The 21,111-nt window shown below is 41.9% G+C and overlaps 1 protein-coding gene across 9 annotated transcripts in view; it reads right to left on the bottom strand.

Moving 5' to 3' along the window:
• PRUNE2 (prune homolog 2 with BCH domain) overlaps positions 1–21,111 on the bottom strand; it is a 292,750-nt gene that overhangs the window by 187,838 nt on the left and 83,801 nt on the right. The gene's annotated exons all lie outside the window — the stretch shown is intronic.

Raw genomic sequence — 21,111 nt, 5'->3', positions numbered from 1 at the left:
TCTCACAACAGGCAGCGGAAAAATCTCTCTGAACAGCATTGTAAGTTGCTGAGATTTCTGTTTCCAATCCCATTACTGGAAGATTAAACGTTAACATGTTTACTTGCTTCTTTAGCAACAAAAACAAATTCACGTGCCATATTGGTGCCTGACACATACACGAATATAAAATGAGAGAAAGTTTGCAAATATCCAAAACTAAAATCAAACAATGGATGAGTATCAGAAGTTCAAACTTACAAATTAATCTCAATTAAAGACCATAGAGAAAGCTTCATGTACTTTACATTTGTCTACAAAAAAAAAAAAGGTACTAATAATTGGAAAGTTCTAAAAGTGTGTTCCTGCTCTTTCAAAAAGCAAAGGCTTGGCCCTGAATATATCAGTTTTTAATCTTCATGCTGACATCGACACACTTTCCTGTCAACTAATTTTCTATAAAATCACTTGATTTTGGTTCACACATCCAGAATATTTCAGTTCCAGAGATATCCAATATTTTCAATTCCAGAGATATCCAATATTCGTAGGTGACAGGAACATAAGTAAAACCACATTGTTCACTCTTTTCCTCAACGCTTCTCCATCTAACTTCTGACAGCCTCAGACAGTCAAAATCAACAAGGTTTTCAAGGAGAAATTCCTTGTAAGATGGCGAGAGATTTAGAAGCAGTGTAATGAGATTTCATCTACTTCTTTAAAAATGTTGTGATATCATGGTCTCACACATCACTTCGGGAAGGGGTGATACATTGCCTTGGTGCTTCAACCAAACCATCTAACAGAAGCGTTTACAAAGAAGCAAATACCTGGCATGGAATAACGTGTGGAATGTGAAAAGGAACAAGACCACCTTCCTTATCCTGGAGGAAGCAGTAACCTGTTTTTCTCTATAGGTATATACAGATAAGCAGAACAAGCAGTACTCGTAAGGTGGTACAATTGCAGGATAATGCTGTGGGGCTAGTTCTTGCCCTGATCCTAGGTAAAAACTCAGGCAATCCCCATGATTTTTTCTAGATACTCTTAGTTAACATAACTCCCCAGGCACTTCAATTCACAATATGGAGTCTCGATTTAGTAATCAAAATGTCCAACCCCATGTCATAGTCAGACCTGCAATTTCAGAGAGGGTTCAGCTTCTCCCCTGTCCCAGCTAGGCTGGCTGCTGGTGGAAGGGGATGTGGTCTCTCTGCCTTTCATTCTTTCCCCACCTGTTCCTTCTATTCCTCATTAATCTTGCTAGCTGTAGATTGCTGACGCACTTGGGTGGGAGCACAAGGAAGCAAGATGAGGTAAGAGGGGTAGAAAACTTAGCACTGGGCTGTTACTTTCTGGAGTCTGTAAATATTAGACTGCCTGTTCTTCCAGGTCTTTACACTGACGCTTTTTCTCATGGGTCACCTGTGGATCTGTCGGAGCTCCCATCTTCCATGTCCTGTGGGCCCCTAGACAACTGGAATGCACTTCTATTCCTCATCCCCCAGTCCTTGGGAAGCTGGCTCTGCCTCTCACTTCTCTCTGCTGAGATCTGCGTTGTGTTCACTCTAAGTCAGGCTTCTTGGATTAGATCTAAGAAAAATACACACTGCCTCTCTCACACACGGCCCAGATCAGCCTAAGACTTGGACAATTTTTCCATGGTGCAGGCTGCTCAGTGCAGCCACCTACGCTACATCCCACTGTGAAGCCAGCTAGTCAGCACAGTGCTTTCACTTTAGATTCCCACAAGTGAAGCACATGCCCACTGTGTCTGTCCCTCAAACTGCATGGGGCACATGGGCCTCTCTTTGGTGGCCCTTCCAAACTATTGCCCAGGCTTTGGTTGAGGGATTGATGCCCTCGCACCCCTTCCTCACAGGGAACCCACACGTTTCTAAATATTTTTCCTTTACTATTTCCAAATTCCTGTCCTTTCTCCCTCTAAGAGGGTGAGAGTTTAAAAGCAGTGTAATGAGATTTCATCTACTTCTCTCAAAATGCGTCACGGTCTCACATCACTTTGGGAAGAGTGATCTATTGCCTTGGTGCTTCAGCATCATCTTCTAACAGAATGTCTCTCTGCACAGTATCTTCCATCTGTCCCTCCAGAGCCAGGCTTCACCTTCCTCCACCGTATTCTCTCCCGCAAGCACAGTGGCTTTATGGACAGCACTGAGCCTCTTCTGGCTGCTGACTCCCTGTCAGTTTCAACCAACAGAAAGCCCCAGTGGGTGCTGGGAAGGAAAAAGAGGGCAGCGTGTTTCTTCCTACATTTCCTTTGGTTTGGGGTCATCATGAACCTGACCATTCCTTGACCAAAGGCCCTGCTAGAGGTGATCCTTTCTTTTCGGCCATTTCCTCCAAGTTTTTCGAAACCTTCTCTTTCCTTTTCCTTTCAGGCTTAAGGTGGTAACTTCCAGGATACTACCCTGTTCTTTGCAGTGTTCCTCACACTGCCTTCATTTAATATAATGGGCCAGGTGCAGTGGCTCATGCTTGTAATCCCAGCACTTTGGGAGGCGGATGGATCACCTGAGGTCAGGAGTTTGAGACCAGCCTGGCCAACATGGTGAAACCCCATCTCTACTAAAAACATAAAAATTAGCCTGGCGTGGTGGCTTGTACCTATAATCCCAGCTACTCGAAAGACTGAGGCAGGAGAATTGCTTGAAACCAGGAGGCAGAGGTTGCAGTGAGTGGAGATCATGCCACTGCACTCCAGCCTGGACAACAGCATGAGACTCTGTCTCAAAAATAAACAAACAAACAAAATGGGTCACCTTATTAGACCTTCCTCAAATCGTCTTAATTGGATGGGCCATCTATTCCTGCTGGGACCCAGATGGATACTATCTTGTTAAAATATATTACCTCAAAATGTGCAGCATTATAATATTTTTCCAACTATTTTATACCATACTAAATATGAATTTACTCAGTTTCCTATTCCAGAGCTTTGAGCAAACATTTCTAACCTGATCATCCAAGTGCATTTTTACTCTATGTAATTTCCTATTACTGTGAATTCTTGCAAATCCAAAGCAAATCATTATGAACCTTTTAAAAGTAGTTCAGAGGTTGGGTGCAGTGGCTCACTTTGGGAGGCTGAGGCATGAGGATCACTTAAGGCTAGGAGTTCAAGACCATCCTGGACAACATAGTGAGACTCTCTATGTTGTCCAGGATGGTCCTGAACTTCCTCTCTAAAAAATAAAATAAAATAAAAAATTAGCTGGGGATGGTGTCACATGCTTGTAGTCCCAGCTACTCAGGAGGCTGAGGTGAAAGGATAACTTGAGCCCAGGAGTTCAAGGCTTCAGTGAACTTTGATCACGTCACTGCACTCCAGCCTGGGTGCCAGAGCAAGACTCTCTCTCACAAAAACAAAAGCAAAACAAAAATAAAAGTAGTTCATAAAAACCTTCTATACTACTGGGGATCTTTAAACCTGCAAAGAGAATATTAAATCCCCAGAGCCCTGGTCCTATCTCAGGAGTCAAGATTTATCAGTTAGATTAGAACTTGATTTCATCACTGTCCTTTCCCAATGCTCACTGATAATGTGACTCTTCTAATAGGCTTAAGAACACGTGATAGGATGGTCTTTACCTGAATAAAATCCAAGACAACAAAAACTGTGAACAAGTTACAAATACATGAGAAGCTAGTTAACAAAGACACAGTACTGTTTGGGGTTCTAATGGATTTTTTTTTTTTTTTTTTTTTTTTTGAGAAGGAGTCTCACTCTGCCACCCAGGCTGGAGTGCAGTGGCGCAATATTGGCTCACTACAACCTCCGCCTCCCGGGTTCAAGCGACTCTCCCGCCTCAGCCTCCTGAGTAGCTGGGACTACAGGTGCATGCCACCAACCCCAGCTAATTTTTTGTATTTTTAGTAGAGACGGGGTTTCACCATGTTGGTGAGGATGGTCTCAATCTCCTGACCTAGTGATCTGCCCGCCTCAGCCTCCCAAAGTGCTGGGATTACAGGCAGGAGCCACCGTGCCCAGCTTCTAATGGATTTTAAATGACCACAGATTATTTCCAGCTTCTCCCACCTGAAGCAGGCGTCTCCTTCCTCACACTTTGTCTCACTGGCCCCATGACTTCCTTTGACAGAATGTTGTGTGATCCTGTGGGACTACTGAGTCTCAACCCCCAAAGTTCTCACCTCTGACACCTTCGAAGGTTTTGTTCTCACATAAGAAGCCCGGGGTGAAAGACCACATGGGGCAAGAGATCCAGCTGCCCAGCCATTTGCTCCAGCCTTCCCACTGAGGCCCCATGCATGCAAGTGAGGCCAACCTGCATCAGCATCAGCCAGTCCAGCCTTCCCACTGAGGCCCCACCCACGCAAGTGAGGCCAACCTGCATCAGCATCAGCCAGTCCAGCCTTCCCAACTGAGGCCCCACGCATGCAAGTGAGGCCAACCTGCATCAGCATCAGCCAGTCCAGCCTTCCCAACTGAGGCCCCACCCACGCAAGTGAGGCCAACCTGCATCAGTATCAGCCAGTCCAGCCTTCCCAACTGAGGCCCCACCCACGCAAGTGAGGCCAACCTGCATCAGCATCAGCCAGTCCAGCCTTCCCACTGAGGCCCCACCCACGCAAGTGAGGCCAACCTGCATCAGCATCAGCCAGTCCAGCCTTCCCAACTGAGGCCCCACCCACGCAAGTGAGGCCAACCTGCATCAGCATCAGCCAGTCCAGCCTTCCCAACTGAGGCCCCACCCACGCAAGTGAGGCCAACCTGCATCAGCATCAGCCAGTCCAGCCTTCCCAACTGAGGCCCCACCCACGCAAGTGAGGCCACCCTGCATCGGCCAGTCCTAGCCTGTCCTAGCCCCTGACTGCTGCCACATGAGTCAGCTCAGGCAAGACCAGCAGAATCACGAGAATACTACGTTGTTTTGTTAAGTTGTGGTGTGGCTGGGCACGGTGGCTCACACTTGTAATCCCAGCACTTTGAGAGGCTGAAGTGGCAGGATCACTTGAGGTCAGAGTTTGACAGCAGCATGGGCCACATAAGGAGACCTCATTTCTATAAATAATTTTTTTTTAATTAGTTGCTACTCAGAAGGTTGAGGTGGGAAGATCATCAGAGCCCAGGAGGTCGAGGCTGCAGTGTGCCATGATCACATCCCTGTACTGAAATCTGTGTGAGAGAGAGAGACTCTGTCTCAACAACAGCAACAAAAACATCTGGTGTGGTTTGTTGTACAGCAATAGCTAATGAAACATGGACTTTCCTACCTCTCACACCAGAACTACTAAATTGTGTCCACAGCTGGCTAATTTGTCCAGGCAGTTCCAGACAACTATGGACTAGGTAATTTTCAATGGTAACAATTGATCCTTCTGTGACCTAACAATGAGTAATGAAGTAAGAATAGGATTTTTGAGTCAGATGTCCCTGGATTGGAATGCTACTTTCTGGTTTCAGCTAGTGTATTTGCTCTCTCTGAGTCATAATCATCTGTAAAGTAGATACAATCACCTATGTCATTAGAAAGGTGTCAGAATTTTAGAAAATAATTAATGTAAAGCACCTACTACTGTACTTGGGAACATAGTAGGTACTCAGTGAATGGGAGTTCCCTTCCTCAGTATCTGTGTATATGCATGCATCCAAAAGCTGAAACCTGAATCAACTCTCTCTAAACCAGGGGTTCAAAGTGTGATCTCTGAACCAGCAGCATCAGCATCACCAGGGAACTTATTAGAAATATAAATTCTCGGGCCTCATCCCAGACCTATTGAGTCAGAAACCGTCAGAGTGGGAGAGGGGGGCCTGGAAATCTGTGTTCTACCAAGCCCTCCAGGTGATTCTGATGCAAGCTAGACTTTAAAAACAACTACTCTCAGCTAATGGACATCAGGGTAAAAGCAAGTAACACTTTGGATATTTCTTCAGTTTGCACTTGGAAAAAATGCTTTTGGATACACTGTTACGGTGTTACTGGACTATACCAAAAGACTCTGACATTGTTTTCTGTCTGTAAACATTTTGGGGATAGGCAGCTTCAAATAATTGCATTATTTATTTGACACCTGTAAGGGGTTTACCCTGTGCCAAGCACCATTCTAAGCATTTTTCAAATATTAACCCATTTAATCCTCAGGACAATCCTTAGAAGTAGTTACTAGCACAATGCCACTTCATAAAGGGGACACACTGAGGTTAAGTAATTGGTAGAGAATCAGAAGCTAGTATGTGTCAGAGCGAAGACTCCAACCCAAGTAGATTCCATACCCTTACCCACTACCTCATACACACTCTCTCTTTCTCTCTCTCTGAGTGTGTGTGTGTGTGTGTGTGTGTGTGTGTGTGTGTCTCTCTCTCTCTCTCTCTCTCAGACAAGGTCTTGCTTTGTTGCCGAGGCTGGAGTGCTGGAGTGCAATAGCATAACCACAGCTTGCTGCAGCCTTAAACTCCTGGGCTCAAGTCCAGTCACACCTCAGTCAGCCTCCAAAGTAGCTAGCACCAATTTAAAATTTTTTTTTTTTTTTTTTTTTTTTTTTTTTTTTTTTGTAGAGATAGGATCTCCCTATATTGCCCAGGATAGTCTTGAACTCCTGGCCTCAAGTGATCCTTCCACCTCGGCCTCCCAAAGTGCTGGGATTATAGGCGTGAGTCACAATGCCTGGCCTCAACCTCCCTTTACTATGAGCTTTGCTTTCTGTGGACAAAGGGTCAGCAATTTGCAACATTTCACAAATTCCCTGGTGGTCAGCAACGACTCAGTATTTTACACCACTATATAATAAAGAGGTAATTATACAAATTATACAAAATAATGTCATATATTGCGGACTAGAGTTTATCTTTTACTTGAAGATTCAAACAGCAGAGTGGTAAAAATAGATTAATGCTCTTTCTTGAGCATCTATTTCATGTTTAATCCTGAGAAACACCCAGAGTAGACACAGGGAGAGAGGAGGGACCAATGAGATGTTCATGGCATTTTCACAGACTGAGAAAACCCAGAGCTGAGACCAGGAAAAGGCCTTATGAATTCTTGTTTTGCACCAAGAGTGAGATTCCCTTTATAATTAGGGAGAATTAACTAAAGCTCTCCTCCCACTGGAGGCTGGGCAGCAGAGCAAAATTATCAAACAATGGAGCACATACTGATGTCTGTCTGTCACTGTCTCCATTAGAAAGACCTTACAGGCCAGGCGGTGGCTCACATCTGTAATCCCAACACTTTGGGAGGTCAAGGTGGGCAGATCACCTGAAGTCAGGAGTTCAAAACCAGCCTGGCCAACATGGTGAAACCCTGTATCTACTAAAAATATAAAAATTAGCCTGGTATGGTGGAGGGTACCTGTAATCCCAGCTACCTGGGAAGCTAAGGCAGGAGAATCGTGTGAACCTGGGAGGCGGAGGTTGAAGTGAGCTGAGATCACACCACTTCACTCCAGCCTGGGTGGCAAAGTGAGCAAAACTCTGTCAAAACGAAACAAAACAAAAAACTACAGCTTGTTTGTTTTGCTTTGTTTTAAATTTCTAACTTGATGAAAACTATGTGATGCTTATATTGTCTCTGTCGCCAAACAAAAAGAACTGTTGACTTGGTTTCAAAGTTTCAAAAGTTATGAGGCACATTTTCTGTAACCTCATATTTCACATTGTATCACGTTAGGATGTTGTGCGGTGATATCCCAGCAAAAAGTGCCTTTTGGGTTTGTACACATCCTTCCCGTCTCTTTTCCCCATGCTGAGTCCAGTTATGCCTCTGGGGCTCCTCCCAATGGTTCCAGGGATTTTAACCTTGATCTACATTTGAAGCTCTCAGCCTATATTCCAGTTCCTTGGATACTCAAACATTATTCTTGCTCCCCTCTCATCACCCAGCCTTCTCCATCTCCTTTACACTCTGAAATAATCTGTCAGAAGGTCCTCATCCTGCCGTGCTAGCTTATTCTGGATCAACAGACAAAAACTTGAGCTCTATCTCTGATGGATCGAGTAGGAGGAATCAGGCAAGTGCTTTACTAATTAACTGGACTCCACGGTCCCCCGACCACCAATCAGCCAAAGGCAGGCATCCCAGTCTGTGTTGTCACCCTCGAAGTCCTGAATGCATGCCTGCCACAGCTTATCCTACATTGCTCTTTATTCTCCCATTTGCACTCTTTCCCGTCTTTGTGCAGCACGAATCAACCCACCAGGTTACTCAGAGCTTAATCCAGAATGGACCCAAACACAAGGAGTAAGGCCATTTCACTGCTGCTCTTAACTCAACATCAATAACCACGCTCTCTCTCCTCTCCTAGTTCATATTCTTGTCTGTCCTGGAATGGTTTTCCTTTGCCACCCACCTTCTACCGGCCCCTCCCTCACAACGAACCTCGTTTACATGGCCAACTTCCGCATATCCTTTACATTTTAGTTTCAACATCATCTTCTGAAGGGAGCATTTTCTGATCTATCTCCCCTTCCCAAATCAGGCTATGTGCTTCTTTGGTTCTGGTAGTGGCCCATTAGGGCCAATTATAATTACCAATCATTTTTAAGCTTAGGGAAGACAGAAAACATTGCATTGCAATATTTTGTCTCTATTTCAGGGACACAGTAGCTACTCAATTTTTTTTTGTATTGAAGGGAGTGGGACGGGGAGCTGCATAATGAGAAATTACTTAATTGGTACAATGTACAACATTTGGGTGATGAATTAAAAGCCCTGACTTGACCATTATGTATGTAACAAAATTGTACTTGTAGCCCATAAATGCATAGGTATTAAAAGAGATTTAAAAATTAAAAAATGCTTGACGACAAATGACTATGTGGGGTTTTCTGGTTTTTGTTTTTTATTTGTTTTGATACACTTTTACTCTTATCACCCAGGCTGGAATGCAATTGCACCATCTCGGCTCACCGCAATCTCCGTCTCCTGGGTTCAAGTGATTCTCCTTCCTCAGCCTCCCAAGTAGCTGGGATTACAGGCATGCACCACCACGCCCAGCTAATTTTGTATTTTTAGTAGAGACGGGGTTTCTCCATGTTGGTCAGGCTGGTCTTAAACTCCCGACCTCAGGTGATCCACCTGCCTCAGCCTCCCAAAGTGCTGAGATTACAGGCATGAGCCACCTAGTGACAAATGACTATGTTAATGGGTGATTAAGTGGATGGGTAAAGTGAGTGCATGCATTCAAGCCCTCTTTGTCAACCCTGGTGTCCCAAGGACACATCAACTGGTCTAATGGGCTGTCAGCTGAGCTGGTGGCATCAATGACTGTAGTGTAGGTTGAGAGCTTCGTTGTTTGAACTCCATGGGCAGGAAGTTTCAAAATGACTATTTCCCTTTTGGTTTGAGATAAAAAGCAAGCATTGTTAAAAGCCAGAACAATGGATAATCATCCACAGGTATGCTTGGCATACACATATGCAGAGAAACTGAAAACTAGATTTCATAATGATATCATGAAAATAATGTTAATCTAAAATGTTGAATGGCAAAATAGAGACACAAATCCTCACTGTCATGAACCACCTTTTCTAGAGGAGCCTTCTAAAGGTCATTTATAAAATGAAAATCATAACAGAACTAGTTCAAAGGGTAGTCATGAGGTTCAATGAGAAAATAAAAATCAAATGTAAGGTATACACACTCAATAAAGGTATGACAGACATTCAATGAGTGTTGGCTACTATTACGTTCATTCGCTAAAATTCAGATTACTCAAGGTATTGACTAGCACCATGCTATGAATACAATAAGCAGCAAGTCATTCTTTTGAAGGAATGCAAGACAATAATGAGTAACTAAACCCCAGTTCTAGCATCTTACCTGTTTTCCTGTTTCCACCACTAGGTGACACCACTGACCTATAATAACCCACTCTTTCCAACAGGCTCAGCACAGACATCCTCAGCAATCACTGTCGATTAAACAACAGCAAAAAAGATGTCTATCCTACTCAGGCACTATCCTAAATTATTCCTTTCTTTGACTCTTCTTATTTCTCTGAGTTGCCACTGGCTATGTGGTATACATTTGTTCTTTCATTTTAGTGTGTACTAAAAAAAAGTCTTTGTTACTTAGGGAATCAATTCAGTATTTATCATGGATGGGAAACGGGCACTCTAGCACAAATGTAGTCCACTGTTTCACTTTTACATAGATTTCTCTGTCACAAGGAAAGGGAACAATTTTCCTCTAGTTTCACAGCCTGCTTTTCTATGACAAGTTGATACAATGTAGTAATTAACCATTAAAATATTGCATATGATTCACAGGAGCATTACAAACAAACTAATTTAAACCAAGGTCAGGTCTCCAAATCAGCAAAATAACTCTGAAGGGAGGGGAGAGAGAAAATAAATGAGAAGAAGTAAGCAACAGCTGCTATTAAAAGTAATGCTAGGCAGTTAAAACTGGTCTGAGCACATTCCTAAAAATGTAATTAGCCAAATCCTTCCAGAAATTAAACCATCAAAATGACATTATAGTACACTTTAAAAATGTATTTACAGAGTGAAAGAGCAGTCATCCTAGCATATCACTATGTCCTGAGGGTTTCCCTTCTCATAAAGAAAAATGTAGACGGAATTAGATGTTGTGCTATGAAGAAAGCTCAAATTGTCACATATATTTTGTAAAAAGCTACTTCTTAATTTCCTCAGCAGGGCTGAAGTTGACAATGAATTAAATCAATAGGCTGGTTTCTGGTTTCTTTGTCCCATTATGGGATGATTAAAATGACTAGAACCAAAGTCTACCGATGACTTTTCCAAATACTAACAGTTGTTAAAAGGCTGTGGATGAATACAGAGGTGTGAACTCTGCCAGCGTCGTGCAGCTTGTTTCTCAGAAAGCCCGACCTTGAGACCCCATTTCCTTCATGAGTAAAGGGCCAAGTGATCTCCTCCTGCTCAAGGATTTCAATTTCTAGACCTTTTGAAAGTCTAGAAATGTACAAATTTTATTTATACAAAGTGCAGTGATACACAAATCTATTTAAAATTGCTTTCTGACAACATGCCCATTTCCTCAAAGGTGATTGTGAACTTAAAAGAGAGGTCTCAAATAAGGTGCCAGAAATAACCCCCATTTAAAGGAAGAGCCTTGGGCATCTTGATGACATACGGAAAGACTGCTTTATGGTTTTTTAACCTGCATTATGAAGTTACTTCAAGGCAGAAGAAGTAGCCGTGAAAGATGGCGCTGTTTCTGAAAAGGAGCGTGCGGACACATGGAAAAGGAAAAAAGCTGTGCAGAGTCTACTGAGAAAAGGAAAGATGGGAAGTGATCAAAGTGATATGGAAAATCCATGATGTTGTCCAAACGGTATTATCAGAACTCACAGGTATAGTCCAGGATGGTGAAAGCTCAGGAGGGAAAGTGATAATCCAGGATGCATCACTGCAGACAGCAAGCTCTGTGTCTCTGGCTGAATAGAAGAGAGTGGTGAAGACAGGGCTTCCCAGGCCTGAGCCTGAGTCCCCAGCATGCAGGATGACCAACAAAGGGAGGCTGCAGTGGCTTTGATGTTTTGTGTCCAAAAAGAAAAGACTCTAAAGACTAATTATTTAATCTTATTTGTCCTTTAAACACAACCTGTTATCTTAGCTGCAGGGGTGGGGGGGTCCCACTTTCTCTTAATCTGAATTAAAATGGGTAACTATTGGGAATATGACACCATTGGCCAAAGTACGTGAAGCCAGCTAAGTAAATAATGAATCAGAAATCAAGGTTCTGCTTTCTTCCTGATAGTTAAAAAAAAATCAAAATTTCTTTCCTTTACATTAAAAGAAAGAAAAACTAGAGCACTTCAACTATGATATCTCACAAAGAGTTATACTTCCACTACACACAAATGATTGGCATGCTAAAATTCCAGTGATCTCATGCTTATGCCAAAAACACACAAATTGTACACCAGCAGCCCCTGTATATGCCGGACTGTGGTAGACAAATAACAGAAGGATTTATAGAAGAGAATGTGACCAGAAGCGATGTTCTCTTGATGGATGCCTTCAACTCCATCCCCCGCTAGATATGCACGTGTCTCTGCACATCAAGAATTGGAGTCTAATTCTCAGTGCTGTGCCAGAGCTGACGTGTAACCGTTGGCAAGAGCTGACTGTTAAATTTTCAGGCAATTTGCAAACCCGTTATTTACCAGTTAAACATAGTCATCATAAAAATTAAATTATATAATTTATGTTAAGTAAATTAGATTAAAAACAAAAATAATACATTCTCAAAACTCATCCCTTCCTAATGATGCCATTACATCTACTGTTATAAATGTTCTTGGGGCCATTTACATATAGTAGAAAGGCTATATAATGATATGCTTCTGGCTCACTGTAACCTCTGCCTCCCAGGTTCAAGCAACTCTCCTGTCTCGGCCTCCCAAGTAGCTGGGATTACAGGCGTCTGCCACCACGCCTAGCTAACTTTTCATATTTTTAGTAGAGACAGCATTTCGCCACGTTGGCCAGGCTGGTCTCAAATTCCTGACCTCAGGTGATCCACCCTCCTCAGCCTTCCAAAGTGCTGGGAATACAGGCATGAGCCTCTGTGCCCAGCCACATATTGTATATATCCTTTGTATCAGTAATATGTATGAGCGGGTTTTTTTTCAGAACCTGTTGTTAAACATTTATTAGCACACCACTGCTGATTCCCCCTATAATCAATCTGGGCTGCTCTTAAGGACTCACATGAATAACAGAATATGCTGGTAGTGATATTCTGAGACACTTGAGGTTAGGTTACAAGAAGAATTGCAACTTCCACCTAAGTCTCTCAGAAAACTTGTGGCATTCTTCTGTAGCACTCTCTCTCAGAACCTAAGTGTTATGCTCTGAGGAGCCCAAGCCAGGTGACAAGTACCAATTGAGTTCCCAGTCGACCACCATCTGAACACAACTGCAGGAGAGACTCTGAACAAGAACACTTCATCTAAGCCCCCTAAAAACCCATAAAACTAGGAGAGATAATGATAGGTTGTTTTAAGCCGGTAGGTTTTGGGGGTGACTTGCTACACAGCAATAGATAACTGAAACACCATTTTATTATGGGGAGGAGACAGTGAGGGGGTAGCTAATTGGGCCCATTGCCATCAAGATCCCAGGAATCCAAGGTTGGGGTATTGCAGTCCTGGTTAGTTCCCTGCCCGTAATGCAAAAACACACACGCAGACATGCTAGAGGTGGGGACTTAATGAAAAGGGGGAGTGGTTATGAATAATACATATCCACATTTGCATGTAACTCTGAATCACGTAATACCTTTCTCTACATGCATCAAATAAAATACCATCTAATGAAACACTAACTCTTCTTTGTTCACTCAGTCACTCACCAGTCAACCACATTTGGGCTTCCTAGAATGGCATGCATCTTCTCCCATAGTTCTCTTCTCTTCCACATGAAACCAAACAGCTATATTTGTGGCTACGTCACTAAAGTTCCCTGTAGCCTGTTGATGAAGTCATATCCTCATCGTTTCTTGTTTCGCTGTTTCATTCCTATTTCACAGTTGCCAAGGAGAGTCAGTGGGGATTTCTGGGCCCTGAAGAAAGTTGATATCTGGGGAGGATCTATGTTTCACATACCCACCCCACCCTGATCTCCTCTACCTGCTCTGTGTGAATGCATTTTTATCAGAGTGTTTCAGGGGAGGAGAAAGATCCAGAGCACTTCCCGATGCCAAAGAAAGCACAAATGCAGAATGCGTAACTTCATGATCTCTAAACCTTGGATCCCTGCTTGTCTGAGTCCATAAGGCTGCAATAACAAAACACCCTAGACTGCGCAATTTATAAGTAATAGACATTTATTTCTCATAGTTCTAGAGGCTGGGAAATCCAAGATCAAGGAGCCAGCAGAACTGGTGTCTGGTGAGAGCCTGTCCCTCCTAAGTGGCACCTTCCCACTGAGTCTTCACATGGCAAAAGGGACCAACATGTGCCCTCGAGCCCTTTCATAAAGGCACTCAAACTATTCATGAGGGCAGAACGCTAATGACCTAATCACCTCCGTAGGGCCCTATCACTTAGTACAAATTAATTGGGGATTAAATTTCAATATATAAATTTTGGAGGGGCACAAATATTCACATCATAACAGTGCTTATATAATCCCTGTTGCGAAATTGTAGCTAGAAAAAGTACTCAGGCATTTTGCACCACTTAGGGACACAATGTTTATTTACAGAGAATCATAACTAGATAGACCAAGTTTTGTGATTCATTTAAGTCCATTTGAAATTGACCAATAGGTAAAACAGAGAAAAGTTGTCAACAGAAACATCAAGTTGTCTCCAACTTGAGTTTGGCTGTAGATACAAAATAAGAATTCTGCCAGGCGCAGTGGCTCGCCTATAATCCCAACATTTTGGGAGGCTGAAACGGGTGGATCGCCTGAGTTTAAGAGTTTGAGACCAGCCTGGCCAACACGAGAAAACCCCGTCTCTACTAAAATTATAAAAAAGTAGCCAGGCGTGGTGGTGGGCACCCGTAATCCCAGCTACTCGGGAGGCTGAGGAAGGAGAAACACTTAAACCTGAGAGGCAGAGGTTGCAGTGAGCAGTGATCATGCCACTGCACTCTAGCCTGGGAAACAAGAATGAAACTCCAGCTTTAAAAAAAAATCTATTGTAAGGCATTTCTAGGTAAAGAGATTTTGCAGACTATTTTTTGACATCTGCATAAGTCACTACTACATATAAACTGTAAATATGCTAAATATTATCAGCTTCATCCACTTAGTACAATTTTCCAAAGACAAAGTGCTACTGCTGCTGATATGATAAACTATTCTTTACATAGGGACTTTTTCTTTCATCTTATCACCAAGAACCACTCATAGCTCAACAGGAACAAAAGTCCACTTTTCTGGGTCTGTGTTTCACTCCTTCATCCTGCCAGTGTCCTCAGGAAGCTAGGAATTGTCAGTTCTAAATCAGTTTCAAATTGTAATTCACACTTCAAATGCCTCACGACGACTATTAAATCCACACAATCAGTTACCTAACCGTATTTCTCATTTGCTTTAAAGGCTTTTGGACTTTTCAACCAAGTATGAACTGAGAACTCCTAATACCTCAGTTACTTGGGGTTTGATTATTTGGAGTTAACTATAGTGCTCAAAACTAATGCTGTTTTCAATAAAAAAAACTCTACCATTAAAAATTTTCAGTAACTCACTAAGATGCTCTGTATTTTGAACACAAATTTGAAAAAGTTAAATCACAGCAAGGAAAACCAGAACATCCACATCCTTGAATTCTGGAGACAGTCTGAGAAAAAACCAGACGTTTTCCTTCCTACACGGTCTGTCCTATCCAATCCCTGGTTCCATAATCCTTTTTCCTATTACTTTTATCTACTTGACTCATTATGCCAAATCTTCTCTATGTTAGGTGCCAATACTTAGCTTCACTATGAGCACCTAGAACTTGGATGATGTTTATAGTTCAAAAATTAAAATGATTTTTTCAGGAAGCAAATATGTGAAGACTAAGAGGAAGGAAGTTCGGTACGAAGAGCAGGGAAAGAAGAGTGCTGGCCAAGGATTGCTTAAAGATGTCTAGGCTGTCTGACACCCTGAGTTTGGGGCAATGACTGATAGCCGAGGACTTACTAGTGAACCCCTGAGTGGGCTCAAATTCTAGTCTTGCAAGCTGGTGCTATGTTCCAAGCTACAGACACAGGGCTAGAACAGGACTGGCCTGGGATTTTGGTGCTGGCTCTACAGATTAGAAAAATGATTTCACCTCCCTAGATTACAGTGTTCTTACCTCTAAGATAGAGATTGTGGCAGACACTGGCTAATTATTTTCCAAATTGTTTCCTTTTTGTGGGCACATCTATTAGACTACATTTTTCAGCCTCCCTCCAGTTAGATGTGACCATGTGACTGAGCCAATGAAATGAGAGCAGAAGTGAGGAATGTCACATCCAGACCAGATCCATAAAAAACTCCACCCGTGGCCCTCCAAGCTCTTCTCCCTGTTGGCAGACAAAATGGAGATGTCCTCCTGGGCAACTCTGGAAGCCACATGTTGAAGATGGTCTCTGAATCACCCCTGGCCACCTGATTGGGAACACCAAATAGGATTGTTACGTAAGTAAAAAAATAAACAATTTCTGGGTTGAGTCACTGAGACTTGTGGTTTATCTGTTCCAGCTGCTGGATCTGCCTTCACCAATACAGGGGTGATCATAATACCTCTTACAGGGATGATTAAGTGAGATAATGCTTGCTCAACTGTCAGGTACACAGTAAGCACTCACCATCAACTGTCAACTCGTATTATTGTAGCAAGGAAGAGTTTACAGAACTGAATCCAGAAAAAAATGGAAGCACTCAGGATTTAGAATCTGGAGGACAGTTTTCACATATTTCTATTAGTTGGGCAAAATGGCTTTGAAAAATCATCTTTTCAAAATATCTCAATATGTGAATCATATGCTCATCAATATGCTAATGATTTACTAATGATTTGCTGACCAGTATGCTAATCGATATGCTATGGTAACCATATTGAAATATTCTGAAAAGGTGGACTGGTTCAAGACCAGTTCAAAGATAACATATGCTCCCCCAAGAAAGGCTATGCGCTTTTTCACAAAATAAGGTAGTTAAATACAGGTACTTTCATCTTGGCCTCGAAAAAACTCCAAGCTTAATGAGAAATCATATTGTGTGCCTAAAACTGGTAAACTAGATTGCAGACTGGTGTGCTGAGTCTTAAATCCTTGGTTATACTGGGTCACATATGCTTCACTGAGGCCTGAGTAAACATCGCCTTTTGTCAGGGAGGAGTTTAGCAGTGATCTTGGGAATTCATTCTGGTCTGTGCTCTGAATGCTAAGGGAAAACGTTGGTATTTTACCCTAGGCAGCGCTCCAAGGTGCACCATGGCTAGTAATCTCTGTGCAGGGCAGGATGAGTCAGCGGCCTCTGAATCACTTTAAAGAATGCATCCCAGGCTTCAAACAGCAAAGCAGCTGATCGTGAGGAGGTCTGAGGCCCAGAGCACAGCAGAACAACCGAAAATCAAAGAGAGAAAACAGCCCTCAACAATTCTCTCAGACTCCAGCTCTGAAGAAAGGAGACAAAATGCCAACAGCTGAAAGTCCTCACCATTGCTCATTTAAAGGAAATTGATATGAAATAAAAATGTGGGAGCAACAGATGACATATGCTTCCCAGGCAGCAGGTTCATACAGGCAATCTTAAAATTATAAGTTTTATTCTTTTAAGTTGTCTGAAAAATGACTACTTTCACAATAGTATACATTAGGGGTTGAATTTTGTCCCACAAAAAGTTTTATGTTGAAGTCCTAACTCTTGGCAGCTCAAGATGTGACCTTATTTGCAAAGAGGGTTGTTGTAGACATAGTACACTAAGGTGAGGCCAGGCGTGGTGGCTCATGCCTGTAATCCCAGCACTTTGAGAGGCCGGGGCAGGTTGATCGCTTGAGCCTAGGAGTTTGAGACCAGTCTTGGGCAACATGGCAAACCCCATCTTTACAAAAAATGCAAAAATTAGCCAGGTGTGGTGATGCACGCTTGTAGTCCCAGCTACTCAGGAGGATCAGGTGGTAGGATCCCTTGAGGCCAGGAGGTAGAGGCTACAATGAGCCTTGATCATGCCACCACACTACAGCCTGGGCAACAGGGTAAGACCCTGTCTCAAAAAATAAATAAATAGACAAACAAAGATGAGATTATTAGATAGGTCCGAATCTATTATGCATCCTTATGAAAAAGGGCAATTTGAACACAGAGACATGCATAGAGGGAAGGTGATGTGAAGATGAAGGCAGAGATGCAGGTGCTGCTTCTATGTACCAAAACACCAATGATTACCAGCAAACCATCAGAAGCTAGGGGACAGGCATGGAGCAGATTCTCTCCCACAGCCCTGGAAAGGAACTTATCCTACCAACACCTTGATCTTGGACTTCTTGCCTCTAGAGCTATGAGACAATAATTTTCTATTGTTTCAGTCACCTGATTTGTGGTCCTTTGTTATGCGAGCCCTGGCATACTGACAGAGCACATACACAAGAATAAATCATACTGCAATTGATCATAATAATAAGTGATCAAGTCAGGGCATGGTTATTATCCTTCCTGACTAAAGATGCTAATAATGACTAACAGCCTTTTGGGAGATGCTTAAAGAAGGTGTAATAACATTTGGTGTTAGCAAGGGAACCATTTACGTACTGCCGTGAGCAACCTTGCTTCAGTGGCACTTCATTAGAATGAAAAAATGTTTCTTCCCCTTAACATTTTAATATACTGCTTTACTAGGGAGTAAACTAGGCCCAAGAAGTATAATCATTACCAGTTCTGCTGACAAGGGAGTAAAGGCAAAATTTGCTCTTTGATACCCATAAATTCTCTTCTGATGATCAAATCAATAAGCAACAGAAGGGCCTCAAAGGATCAGGTGTAACAAGAATCAACAAAGTGGATTCCAATATGTCACGTGCATTATCCCACAATATGCATCCTACTTTCAGACTTGGAATGGCTTGGAGGCCACGTGAAACTAGACTGTAGTTATCTTTTCAAACAGTCCTCTCTGTACGAAGGGCTGCCCCTCTGGCGATGTGTCTGATAAGGCCATTTCTACCCACCGCCCCTCAAAATCTCATCTATTCTGACTTCCTATACTGAGCAAAGCACTGAAACTCTGTATGATTGTAATTAATTGCTTTTTATGTATTTCATTCAGTAACTTATACAACCTTGATTAGGTTCCAATGAACATTTGTGAGATAACTACAATAAAAATGAGAGTCAAAGGGTTTAGAAGCTTTCATCTTATCAGAGTGCCAGAGAACCTGTCTATCAAAGGCAGTGGTTTTTACCTCCCAAACTCAATTGTTCCCTCTGAAGAGCATGCTGTGTAAGTTACAGGGAGACAAATCTAATTTTCTGAATATTTCCACCCAAGAAAATTAATTGGGTCATCAGTCGAATAAAGGTTGTGACTTATACAACGGTGGAATCACACACTGCAAAAAACCATCAAAAATGCAAAGAATCTTCATTCCCTTATGTCTGACGTGCTGCAGACCCTACAGTTGATTTCTTCCAGTGACAACAGCTAGCTAACTACTTTGCAAAGCCTCCCACTCCATTTTTGGAGAGCAGGATAAGCATACTGTCTATAAATATGTGGGCCCTTTTTTATCTGCCTGATGTCATCCTTCTGCTACAGTTATCTGGAAGAAACTGGTTGGGAAAGGAAAAAGTAGGCTGCCTTGGATGCCTAGCTAAGTGCCTTTACTTTCCTAGCTGATTTCTTTAAATCCAAAGGGAAAAAAAAAATCAGATGCAAAGGGACAAACTGCAAACACCAATAAGTATCAACTAAATATTTGCATTTACTAAGCATCTACTATGTGCCCATCACTGCGACAGACAAGTGAAGAGAGATAGAAGTCAAAGATACCATCAGTACCCTCAATTAATTTAAAATACTGTCTGACCATGATTAAATATGTTAAACAAGTTCAAAATCAATGGAAGATATGATGTAGAGAGTGAAGTCCTAAGTTGGTCACCTAGACTACATTTAGTAAGAGTTCAGAGCGTGGTAATAAAAAACAGTGAATTTATAAGTGTCATCATGATGTGCCTTGGTTGACTATACTTTGGAGGATGAGCAAGATTCGGAAAGTCATAGGAACTAAGAAGGTTTCTTTGAGAATATCCCTAGATTCAAAGAGCAATTATACAACTGTTCCAAAACCCACAAAATAAGATTGCGAGGATTCTGTCAATATTTTTTTTAAGTGCGGTGAATGGGAATGAGAAAGGAGTGCTGAAATATAATCAAATATTAGTAGGGATTGGGAAAAATATCACTGCATCACAGAGCAATCTACAGAGAAAATTAAACTCTGACATTAACTTGGGAATTTTTCCAGCAGACAGATTGGAAAACTGATTTGCATTTTTTTCTTTCAAGGAAGATACAGGATGTTACTAAGTTTTTTTTTTCTACTTCTCAGTCATCTTTAATATCCCCATTATGCAAAAGTGAAAAGTTCTCATTCAGCCGATAGGAGTTTTAACTGTGTACCCTTCTTTATTATATATAAATGTCCTTCTCCTTTCCTCCCAGATCACATAACATTTCCAGAGATGTACTTAACCACCTGATTAATTACTGGACCTCTGTAAATTGGTTTCAAGATTAAGATGATTATTTTATCACTTATTCTGCTTGATAGGCATTTACAGTTTAACACATCTGACAACGCCATTTGCATACCCCTATAATATAAATGGAGGTACATTAAAGCTACGGTAAGTCTATAATATTAGTAGCCTTAAAATAATTTGCTAACCAAAGACAGTTCCCTAAGCAATTACAAGATGTTCTATGTTAATTTAGGAAGGAATTCCAAACAAGGCATTTAAAACCTAATAAGATGCCATTAAATGAAGGAAGACAAAAGAGGGGGGTGAAGAGAAAGAAAACCCTAAGGCTTGAACTAGTAGAAATGATTCTCAGGGCTACTGACCCTTGCAAGAGCCACGTTTAACTTAGGTTTTTAGGCACAAAGCAGAGTTCTAATTGATGGTGATTATATAGTTACAACATCACAAATTGAATATATTTCTTGAATTGATTCACATCAATATCTTATCATATAGAGCACTTATCAGTCTGAAAGTTCATAGAAACAGTTGAGTCAATTTATCAAGCACAAACAATGAGAACATGCTCTGTAAACTGTGAGGTGCCACAAAACGTCACAGTCTGCCTCTTAGTTTTCATACAGATCTATAAGCTAAATTACAATGTTTATCAACTGGAAATAAATTGGATAAAAAGATCACAGAAAAAAAAAAAGCACCTGGCTTGCTCTTGGGTTTTCTGAGGATGTAGACACCAATACGAGTGCCTGCTATTCCGGAGAAATATACACATTGATATAGTCACCATCACCATGAGAAAAAAATAATAATAAACCGGGTGCAATGGCTCACACCAGTAATCCCAGCACTTTGGGAGGCCGAGGCGGATCATTTGAGGCCAGGAGTTCAAGACCAGCTTGACCAACATGGTGAAACCCCGTTTCTACTAAAATACAAAACTTAGCTAGATGTAGTGGCTGGTGCCTGTAATCCCA

This window comes from Aotus nancymaae, unplaced genomic scaffold, assembly GCF_030222135.1.
Source record: "Aotus nancymaae isolate 86718 unplaced genomic scaffold, 86718_ANA_hifiasm-v0.15.2.pri h1tg000041l, whole genome shotgun sequence".
In the NCBI taxonomy this organism is placed as follows: domain Eukaryota; kingdom Metazoa; phylum Chordata; class Mammalia; order Primates; family Aotidae; genus Aotus; species Aotus nancymaae.
This window is presented reverse-complemented; position numbering and strand designations above follow the sequence as displayed.